The sequence below is a fragment of the Olea europaea genome, chromosome 10 (genome assembly GCF_002742605.1).
Source record: "Olea europaea var. sylvestris chromosome 10, O_europaea_v1, whole genome shotgun sequence".
NCBI classification, from domain to species: Eukaryota; Viridiplantae; Streptophyta; class Magnoliopsida; order Lamiales; family Oleaceae; genus Olea; species Olea europaea.
Genome location: NC_036246.1, coordinates 8,936,276 through 8,947,324, shown reverse-complemented (window position 1 = coordinate 8,947,324; position 11,049 = coordinate 8,936,276). Strand labels below are relative to the sequence as shown.

Sequence of the window (11,049 nt, the reverse complement as noted above, 5' to 3'; positions counted from 1 at the left end):
TTCGGTAGTGGAATTGGTCCTTTGACTTGAGGTCGTCATGGTACCTTATATGAGGACAATCACACTTTGGCGGTGTTGGATGTTGCTCTGAAAAGGGCCGCTAATACGACATCGTTCGGGTACGTCAAGAATCGTATGAAGGTTGTGATTGATCAATAAAGAATTTGTCACTCTTAGATAGTAGGAGATTATAATCTGCGTTTCATTCAATTAAGTCAATGATGAAATCCTTGGCCAAGGTATACTAATAAGTCGAAAAGGAGTTTTCGATTTATATTGACTTAATTGTGGAGTGAAAGATATGATCGATGATCGAGATTGACACAATTCCATATCTCGTAATTGATCGGATCATATTGACGAAGGGATTATAGTTTCACGATAAACGAACGAATTTGATTTTGTCATACCACGTGACATTTCCCGTCACATGTATTGCCCTGACACATTGCTAGATGTCAATCAGGGACGGCGAGTGTGAATTGACGATAAATTAAAAGGGTGTTTTAATTTATCAATTTTGATTAGATCAAAATAATATTTTATGTCGTTAGGCATCGTGGTCGGGAACCTAATGGGTCGCACACAAAAAAGAATTGGAAGATTGCAAATTGCCAATTGGTTAATTTAACAATCGTTGGATAAATTAATTAATTGGATTTGTTATTTATATTCCCGAATTAATTAATTGGATTAATTAATTCACGGACCGAGTTTAATTAATTGGATTAATTAAATATTGGACCGGACCGAACCCGTTTGAGTTTATATAAATACATGACTAGAGTTTGAGATCCATATGATTTTCATTATTCTTGCTGGCACAAGAGAACACCCTAGAAGCTGCAATCTTATTCTCTGTGTGGATCACCGTTAGAGGCTGGACAATTGGACAGCTGTGGTGGCAAATCAAGGTTGATGGAACTGAAAGAAAAGCAAAGAAGTTTGCAGATCTGGAAAAGGTACAATCTTATCACAATTTCTATCTAAACACAAAGGCGATTCTTGGTGGGAATCGAAAATTATTTTAAATTCCGCTGTACATGTATAAGTAGATTCCCAACAGGCATCTCCTTATTGCAAGCACACACAAAAAGAACACAATATATTGATGTAAAATAAGCACGTGTCAAAAGAGAAGAAATGAGTTATGGGAGCAAGACGTAAAACATCATTAAATTAATGCCTGCCATAATATGCTGCCGAATGAAGTGCAGTCCATCCATTTGTATCCTGAAAATCGACGCCAACACCTACAACTATTATGGGTTGTATAGTCCAGTCATACGAGTCACTGCAAAATGCAGAACACCTTGACTACCCTTATTTAATATATTAGGGCCTCTCCCACCTTCAGCAAACCTTTTGGAGAAGCCAGTAATATAACTTCTCCTTCAAAAGCTTTTGCAATGGCCGGTCTTGTACAATGTCCTCTGAAAATTCATCTTGCACAGTGAGATTTAACATTTGTCCCTATTTGGAATTTACTTAAACATGCACAGCGAAATTTAACAAATTTCAATTCCCATTCAGGATTCAGCTTTGTATTTAGATAAAAACTGTGATAAGAAATATACCTTTTCTTATAATTTGCAAACTCCTTCGCGTTATTCCTTTCCAACAGCTTGAATCTGCCTCCCACAACTGTCCAATTGTCCAGCCTCCAATGAAATCCACACAGAGAATAGACTGCAACTGCTAGGGTTTCTCTCTTGTGCCAACAAGAATAATGAAAACACTTTTGGATCCCAAACCCTAGCTATGTATATATATAAACCCAAACGGACCCGGCCAGGTCCGGTCCAATATTTAATTAATCCAATTAATTAAACCCGGTCCGTGAATTAATTAATCCAATTAATTAATTCGGGAATATAAATAACAAATTCAATTAATTAATTTATCCAACGATTGTTAAATTAATCAATTGACAATTTGCAATCTTCCAATTCTTTTTTGTGTGCGACACATTAGGTTCCCGACCACGATGCCTAACGTCGTGAAATATTATTTTAATCTAATCAAAACTGATAAATTAATACACCCTTTTAATTTATCGTCAATTCACACTCGCCGTCCCTGATTGACATCTAACAATGTGTCAGGGCAATACATGTGACGGGAAATGTCACGTGGTATGACAAAATCAAATTCGTTCGTTTACCGTGAAACTATTATCCCTTAGTCAATACGATCCGATCAATTACGAGATATAGAATTGGGTCAATTTCGATCATTGATCATATCTTTCACTCCACTATTAAGTCAATATAAATCGAAAACTCCTTTTCGACTTATGAGTATAGCTTGGCCAAGGATTTCATCATCGACTTAATTGAATGAAACGCAGATCATAATCTCCTACTATCTAAGAGTGACGAATCCTTTATTGATTAATCACAACCTTCATACGATTCTTGACGTACCCTAACGATATCGTATTAGCGGCCCCTTTCAGAACAACATCCAACACCGCCAAAGTATGACTGTCCTCATATAAGGTACCATGACGACCTCAAGTCAAAGGACCAATTCCACTACCGAACGTTAAAGATTATCCACTGACACTCAGATAGTTATCCATCTGGAATCTCTTAGCGGGTCTCTAATGCTTTGTTCTATAACAAAACATCCACGTGTTCATTTAAGTGTCACCACACTTTAGCTTGTGAGATCAGCTACTTACTTCACAAGTAAGAAATGTCACACGTGATGGTCTAACTGTATTAACGATATCCGTATCTCGTTATTACTTACGACCATGGTTTATTCAAGATCCAATTATATGTAATTTGTAACTCACAATCACAACTCCTTGTGATTAACAGATTACCCAAAAATTGGATCTTCGGATTCTATTATTTAATATTATTTATCACAAAATTAATTTAAATAAATAATAGATCTCGCCAAAATCAAATGCATTAAGTATATTAAAAGCGTTTACAACCTAAATCGATTGGATCTAGGACATAACACTTACAGTCCCCAGTCATTTTCATCTTTCAGCAATGAACTAATTTTACCGCACAAATAAATTTTCGCTGCCCCCTTCTGGGTAAAAGTTTGGATGGATCCAAGAGACAATAATTTCCCTAATCTCAAAAGAAGAACAGTTTCACCAAAGATTATGCTTCCTACATCTGCAATATCTACTTCTTGAACATCAGTAGTTCGGAATTCAAATTCAAATTCTCGTACTTCGCTGCATGCATGCTAGACTGTTAGAACGTGTCACATAAAACAAATCTTGATGTAGGATAAAAAAGAAGGCAGCAAGAAATGGGGAAGAAACCGGAGAGAATGGGGAGAGAAATTGGAGAAGAAGTAGAAATTCAGGAAAAAATGAGAAGGGAGAGGTAGGAGATGCCAAAACCAATCTCAATTCATCATAATCATCAACTATTCCAATTTTATAGAAAAACAAAACCCTAACGAGAATAGGCATGGACGAAACCCTTTATACAATCCCAATTATATAATAACAATCAAAAACATATATAAAGTCCAACTAGAAAAATAAATAAAATGGATGATGTCCTCATTAACTCTCATGGGGTGGAAGAAAAACTCGACTCTGTTGAGTGGTTGAATTCCACGGGGGATGATCTTTCTGACGAACCAAATATCGAAACTCAACAAATGATGACAACACCATTTGCAAATTATCCCCAAGCATATGATTTGAACAAGATGAACTAGGCAAAGGAAGATCTTGCTGACTCTTATAAAGTTCCGATAAATCTGGATCCCGTTGTTGAAATCTCTTTCTGGGGATCCATGTACCATCAGAATCAAGTCGATCCACCTAACGAACAAGAAAGTACTGAATCTCTTTATCATTGGTCAACACAACCTCATCATCTAAAATAACATCAATCTTATCTTTGTGTGTTGTGACAAGTGGTATTGGAGTTAACATAGCAAAAGATTCAGTGTAGGAATTCTCATGTGGAGATAGAAAATGATCATCAGAGGGATTAAAATAGCTTTTATAAGCAAGGAAGTCTTTAACAGTTAAAATAGAATGGTGGCCAAAATGTAATAAAAGATCAATTACACATGTATTTGAACCAGCATGCTTTAAAACTTCAATAAGACCAGCACTATAGGCTTGTAATATAACATAATCCCCAATATTAAATGCAACATATAGCTATTGCAAATCAGCTCAAAGTTTATATGATGCATTACTTGATTTAAGTTGTTTATTGATCTCAATATGCAAGTCATGAAGATGATGTACAAATACCTTGACTAACATAGACAAACTTGCATGTGGGGACATTGGAATAAGATCTAAATGCTTCCTAGACTTATAATTATGAATAACTTAGATGGAACTCATATCTATAAATCGATTCACAAAATTGTTATATGCAATTTGAATTGTTGGGAGGATCAAATTCCAATTCCCAATGTTTTCCTTGAAAATGGCATGATTACGCAAATCAGGATCACTGGGTTGGATAAAGGGCACGACATACAACATTTGATTGAGAAGTATCGAGAGTAAGGGGTACAACCTCTAGATTCATAAGAAAAGTTTGGATACTACATATGTGTCTTCAATATCATTCAAGTCATCAAATTCTTCAAGTTTAGGTTTATAGACTTGATCTTCTAACCGATCATCCATTACATCATTTCGTTCCTCAATGATTAGCGTTCAACTAGGACATTTAGGAGAAATGTGACCAAAAGTCCTTATAGTTGAAGCACTGCAAATGAGAATGAGTCATTAGAATTTCAAAATCTTGACCTTTATTTTCCAACGGAGGATGAGCATTAGATGTGCATCCTAGAATGGACATAACACGAGGAGGTAGCGTTGATGAGGCAAAAGGGTGAATGTCACTATACCTTCGATACGAAGAAGGTCTTGGGATATAATGACATTTACACTTATTTTTCCAAATGGGAGAAACATTAAATGGGGAAGGCTCTATAATAGACTTATGACGAGGTGGCGCTAATGAAATGGGTGAATGATGCTGACCATGCTTTTCACATGGAGTACTAATAAGTAACTCGTAATCCCGAGCTAACGAGTAAACATGATCAAGAGTAGTGATATCCCAAAGGAAGAGCTTGCGCTTTAGATTTTCACTGAGGCCTTGTCTAGACCTACTCAAATTAAGGCATCACCTCAACGACATGACATTTCATTTGAAATTCCTCAAATTGAGCAATGTACTCAGTTACAAGCCGATTCCCTTATGTAAGGGTATTCCATTGGGTAAAAAATTCATGATCTTAACAACCATCAAACGTAGGAGTATCTAATTTAATGTCTCTAAAGGAACGCTCATTATGATGAAGAAGAGAATGAGTACCATGACGATCATGGCCTCGTTCTCACTCACGAACCTGATTCATATCCTTACAATCATGTTGAAAATATTTTTGATTACCTTGTCGACAACGAAATTGTCTATTATGGGAATTTCAGTATTATTAACATCAGTTGAATGAGGGATTTGCTTAAAATTGTTCAGACTAGCAACTATATCTTAGCTCTTTTCATGAGTAGGAGCCATCTCGGTTTGGACAGCTACTAATTGACTTAAGTGTTGTTGACTAGTGGCAAGTTGAGCTAATTGTCTAGTGAATGCATCAAATTAGGATGAGTCCATGGTCAATGTACTGGAAATAGAGACGACAAGACGACTACTACGCAGTTGCATGCTATGTAATAACAACTAAATGACGTGCAATGGTGAAATGAATGAGCAATAAGTGCAAGAATTGGAAATAAACACCTTGGGCATTTTTTTAATAAAATCTCACTTTTTTTTAATAAATTTCAGGATTAAGTAAGTTCAAATATAGCAAGCTAATACTACTGATCTATGTAAAATAACAATGCACGGATTAAATACTACTCAAAACCTAATCACATAAAATAAGTGGGGTAAAATGGGCTTTGACGAAATCAAAGGATTCAGTCATGTGACTTTAGGTATATTATTAGAATAACAACAGCACAAAAATTCAATCCATGCAATTTTAAAATGAAACAGTATTCTAAACCAATGATAGATAAGAAAAGCCCCAAGGTATGAGTAGATATTACTCAAGGCAGTGAAAAGCAAAGCTCCATATGCATTAGTATGTTGATACCAGACAGAAAAACCAGATAAAAGTCTTAGAGAATTGATGGTAGAGCCTGACAACTGCTAGCTGGTTCGAAGTGAGTCCGAATTTAAATGATAAAACAACGGTGGTTGGTTCCTATGTGGAAATAAGTGCTGGGCGATTGGAATTAGGTGAGCCAATTGTGTGGTTAAGGTGCGGTAGTGGTGTTTGTGTGTATGTGAAGGCAAGATCAACGGTGTGACTTCGATCTTGAGTAGGGATAAATGAAAGGCGGTGATGGTAAAGAAGTAACGGTAGGTGGAGGGAAGTGTGCTGGCTGTACTTGATATGGTGGCAAAAGACTTGAGATTGGCAGGGACTTTCAACGAGGGAAGCGACAGGCTATGATGGAGTGAAGAAAATGTAGCGAGTAGAGGCCTGGGACGGAGAGCTCTTGAACTAGGAGAGGAAGAGAGCACGACGGGCAAGTCAAGAGGGAGGAGTCGAAGATAGTGAGCGGCATAATGGTGGAGAAATTAACGGAGGCAATGGCCGTGGAGAATCTTGAGCGCACAACGGAAGGTTGGGTGGTGATGCCTGTGGCGTCGGCGATGCTGGAGAGTGGTGTCGTCGACATGGGGGAGGGGCGTCAACGGGAATAGCTGTTGGCTAGTTCGCCAGACGTCGAGGACCAAAATCTGGATGCAGAGTAAAGTTGGGTATGGGCCGAGTTGTTGAGAGATTAGGCCTTGGATGTGATGCTGGTTGTGATTTTAGGCCGGGTAATGGGCTAGGTTGAGTTGGGTTAAGTAATAATGAGGCTGGGTAATTGGGCCTGATGAATATGTAGGTATTTTGGCTTGGGTGTGATATATGGTTGTAGGTTATTGTGGAGTTAGGGCTTGGCTAATTAAAGTTGGAACCACGTGGTGTTGGGTTTGGGCTATGGGTAGAGTTAGGCATGGTCCGGTTCGATACAGTTCTAAAGAGAATCAAATCGAACTGAAAATTTTGAGTATTTAGTAAGTGGAATCGTCGGGTCCAAATATAATTATGGAACCGTTTGGTTCCGTTTGGTTCGTTCGGTTCCATACCGTAATTACATTTTTTAACATTTACAACAACACTACATAAATACAACTAATAACATATTTAATCATAACTTTTACAAATTAACGAAGTCCAATTCAAAAATATATATAAATAACAACTTATCCAATAAGATTAATTAACCAATATATACAAATACTAAAAAGTAGATACTAATACTAAAATATTGGCGATCAACATCAATAATTATTTGCTTCAGCCTTCAAGTCTACATAATAAATAAAAATAAAAAAAATCTTGAGTTAGAAGTCATCGAGATAAAATATTTTTAAGTATTATTAATACTTACTGATTTAATCATCAATTGCTTGACTTGCCATACGAAGAAACTCTATAGAAAAAAATTAAAAAAACACAATTATCAAACATAAATAAACTAAAAATTGTTCAACTAATAAGATTTAATAAGAAAAATAAAACATATATTATATTACCTGTCTCAATACTCTCATAGAACTCTGTTTCTTCATTGTAAACTCTATCTTGGGAAACTCTCAAAAGTCTAGATTCTTCTATTAGCCAGTTTTGTGTACAAATCAAGGCCTCAACTGTTTTAGGAATTAAAGAACTCCTAAATGGATTAAGAATGCGCCCTCCAATACTAAATACTGACTCAATTAATCAATCACCTAATTAGTTAATTAATTAATTAATTTGTTTGAAATATTAAAATAATTTGATTTATTCAATATAAAAAAATAGAAAGATTTGGTTCTTCGGTTCTTGGTCTAAAATTGAGAATCGTACCATACTCGTCAGCTCTCGATTCAGACACCCATTAGGATATTTAACTTGAGAAGAACCGTCGGGTTCGATTCGATCGATTCGGTTCGTGAGTTTTGCTCAACCCTATCTGTGAGATATAATAATTTAAGGACAACTTACAAAATTACGCTTAAAATTATGGGTGTTTTGAAAAATCATATGAAAAAATTTTGAAAGTAAAAAATATTGTCTGAAATTAAAAAGTGATATAATGTCACTTTTTTTTTATTTATAAAAATGTCAAAAAAAAGTGACACGATATCACATTTATATTAAAAAATGACATACAATCTCACTTTTATTAAAAAGTGACGTTTGTTACTTTGTTGCTAAAAAAAAAGTTATAAAAATTCCAAGAAGACGATTGAAAAAAAAAGTGACAAAAATTCAAAAAAAAATGACAACTTTAAAAAAGTGACATTCCAAAAAGTGACAGAAATTTTTAAAAAGTGACTAATTTAAAAAAAAAAAAAAAAAAAAAAAAAAGAAAAAAAAAGACACCTTAAAAAAAAAAAAAAAAAAAAAAAAAAAAAAAAAAAAAAAAAAAAAAAAAAAAAAAAAAAAAAAATTATTCAGACCACCTCAGCAACAGCCAGCAAGCCTTTGCCAATTGTTTTAAAATCCAAAAAAGGGGCCATAAACCAAAGGCCTGCTAGTTAAAAGAAAAATGTCAACTTACAAAAATACCTTTAAAATTAAATGTATTTTAAAAAATCATATAAAAAGTTTTTTGAAAGTAAAAAATACTGTGTAAAATTAAAAAGTGACACAATGTCACTTTTTTATAAAAGTTGTGTCACTTTTTTTTTTCCTTAAGGTGACACTGTGTCACCTTTTTTAGAAAAAGTAACATTGTATGTAATTTTTTAATAAAAAAGTGTTACTAAAAAAAAATGATATTTGTCACTAAAAAATCTGATAGATATTTCAAAAAGACGATTGAAAAAAAGTGTGACAAATTTAAAAAAGAGAAACTGATTAAAAAGAGTTGCACATATTCAAAAAACGTGGGGGCATAGAAATCAGTTGTTATGTGTCACTTTCTTATTAAAAATGATATATTTTTATTAAAAAGTGATGTTTGTCACTAAAAAAGTGATAGAAATCATTGAAAAAAAAAGGTGACAAAAATTCAAAAAATGACAAAAATTTTAAAAAAGTGACAAATTAAAAAAAAAAAAAAAAAAAAAAAGGAGAGACACAATGTCACCTTTAAAAGTTTAGTGTCACTTTCATGTTAAAAAATGACATACAATCTTATTTTTATTAGAAGTTATGTTTGTCACTAAGAAAAGTGATAAAATTTTCAAGAAGGCGACTAAAAAATGTAGCAAACATTAAAAAAAGTGACAAAAATTCAAAAAAAAGTGACACAAATGTGACCAACACTAAAAAAGTGGCAAAAATTCAAATAAGTGACAAAAATCTAAAAGTGACACAAATGTGACGGACACTAAAAAAAGTGATACATTTCCCCCCATATCGACCACTTTGAAATACCAAGAACTGGCAATTGCTCTTTTGATACATTTCTTTGCACCTCACATTGTTTAGCTCTTCCAACAGTACTAACTTTATCCCAATTAGAAAACAATAAGAAAAGACACAAAAACAATCCAATTTTCTTGGAGAATAACAAGTATACACTTTTGCATATACGATACACAAAATCATCAAATCGAAATAAACAAACTCAAGCAGGAAAAAAAATTCATTTCCTAATATCTGCAATTCGTTCACTTAAAAAACAATTCCTAATAACTGCAATTCGTTCACTTAAAAAACAAAATTCTCCTTTCCTAAGCAAGTCTAGTACCCAAACCAAGAACAATGAGAAAATTTTCTAAAATTAACTTGACAGTAACTTCTTTGCCCTGTTTCGCAGTTTTTAGTCGAAGAGACCAAATCCCATATCCTCTAACCATGGAATCAAAAGTCACAATATTAAATTTCTCTTTAGCACATAAATTGATCCAAGAAAATGAAAAGGATGTCACGAAAAAGAATGAAGTGCAGTATTTTACATCATTCGACTTTTCTTTCTCTTCAACTTTCTCTTCCTTCTTTGTTTCAGTAGTAGCTGGGGCAGGAGCACCTTCTGCTGCATCAGGTGTAGCTATAGCAACTGTGCTACCATCGACGGGAATTGAAGCCCAATTATCTCTTCATGTTGCAATCACCTTAGTGATATCTTTGTCCTTTAATTGAGACAAGAGCAACTGTAAAGAGGAGGTTCCAAAATATTAGATATTACAACAATAAAAATGTGTAGTAATATAATATCAAAAGACAAGAAAAATAGATCTCATTAAAATGACCTAAGGCAATAACAATCGATGAATTTCCCAAGAATAAGTGCTTCTGTCTCCAGAAACAATCCACTGCCAGAATCGATCTTAACCAAGGCTTAGAAATCAAGATGTTTTCACACTCAGACCAAAATCACCCAAGATCACAGAAGATTCGATCTTCTCACTTCACAAAAAGGTTCACACAAGAACACACACCACTTCTCAGAAAGAATCACTCAAGATTACAAAAAATTGAATTGGGAAAGTGTTGAAAATCAAATGAGATCTTTGATTTTTAGAGAGAAGGAGAAGAAGAACTCGAACGGCCAGAGTAGAGAGAAGTCTCTGGAAAACCAAAAAAAAATCACACGTCTCAATCCTAGGACTCCCTTTTATATGAGTCACCAGATGGTCAACCATCCAATGGACATGGGGTTGACACATGGCATCATCATGGGTGCCCATTAGAAGAAACATCATGGGTGTCCATTAGAAGAAACACGACTTTAAGATGAAATCACGTTTTTAACAAACCAGCTAACACTTTAAAAATAACAAGGAAAAAGTCAGCTAGTCAACTCACACAATTGCGTCATTGTGCCACAACCTTTCAATCTCCACCTTGTAACAATGATCCACATTCACTCACAGTGTGGTTACTCCCAATTTTTAGACATCATTAGCACTCACATCAGATACTCAAATAAGCATGGGGTGATGTTCAACAAGTTCAAGCAGTCCAAAAACTTGTTTAAGGGGCAGGACCTTTGTACTTGCATCAGCGGGGTTAAAATTAGCAGAAATC

The 11,049-nt window shown here is 34.6% G+C and overlaps 1 pseudogene; it reads right to left on the bottom strand.

Annotated features, from left to right (window-relative positions):
* Positions 1–3,448, bottom strand: part of LOC111400261 — a 9,225-nt pseudogene extending 5,777 nt beyond the window's left edge.
* Positions 3,449–11,049: the final 7,601 nt, after the last annotated feature.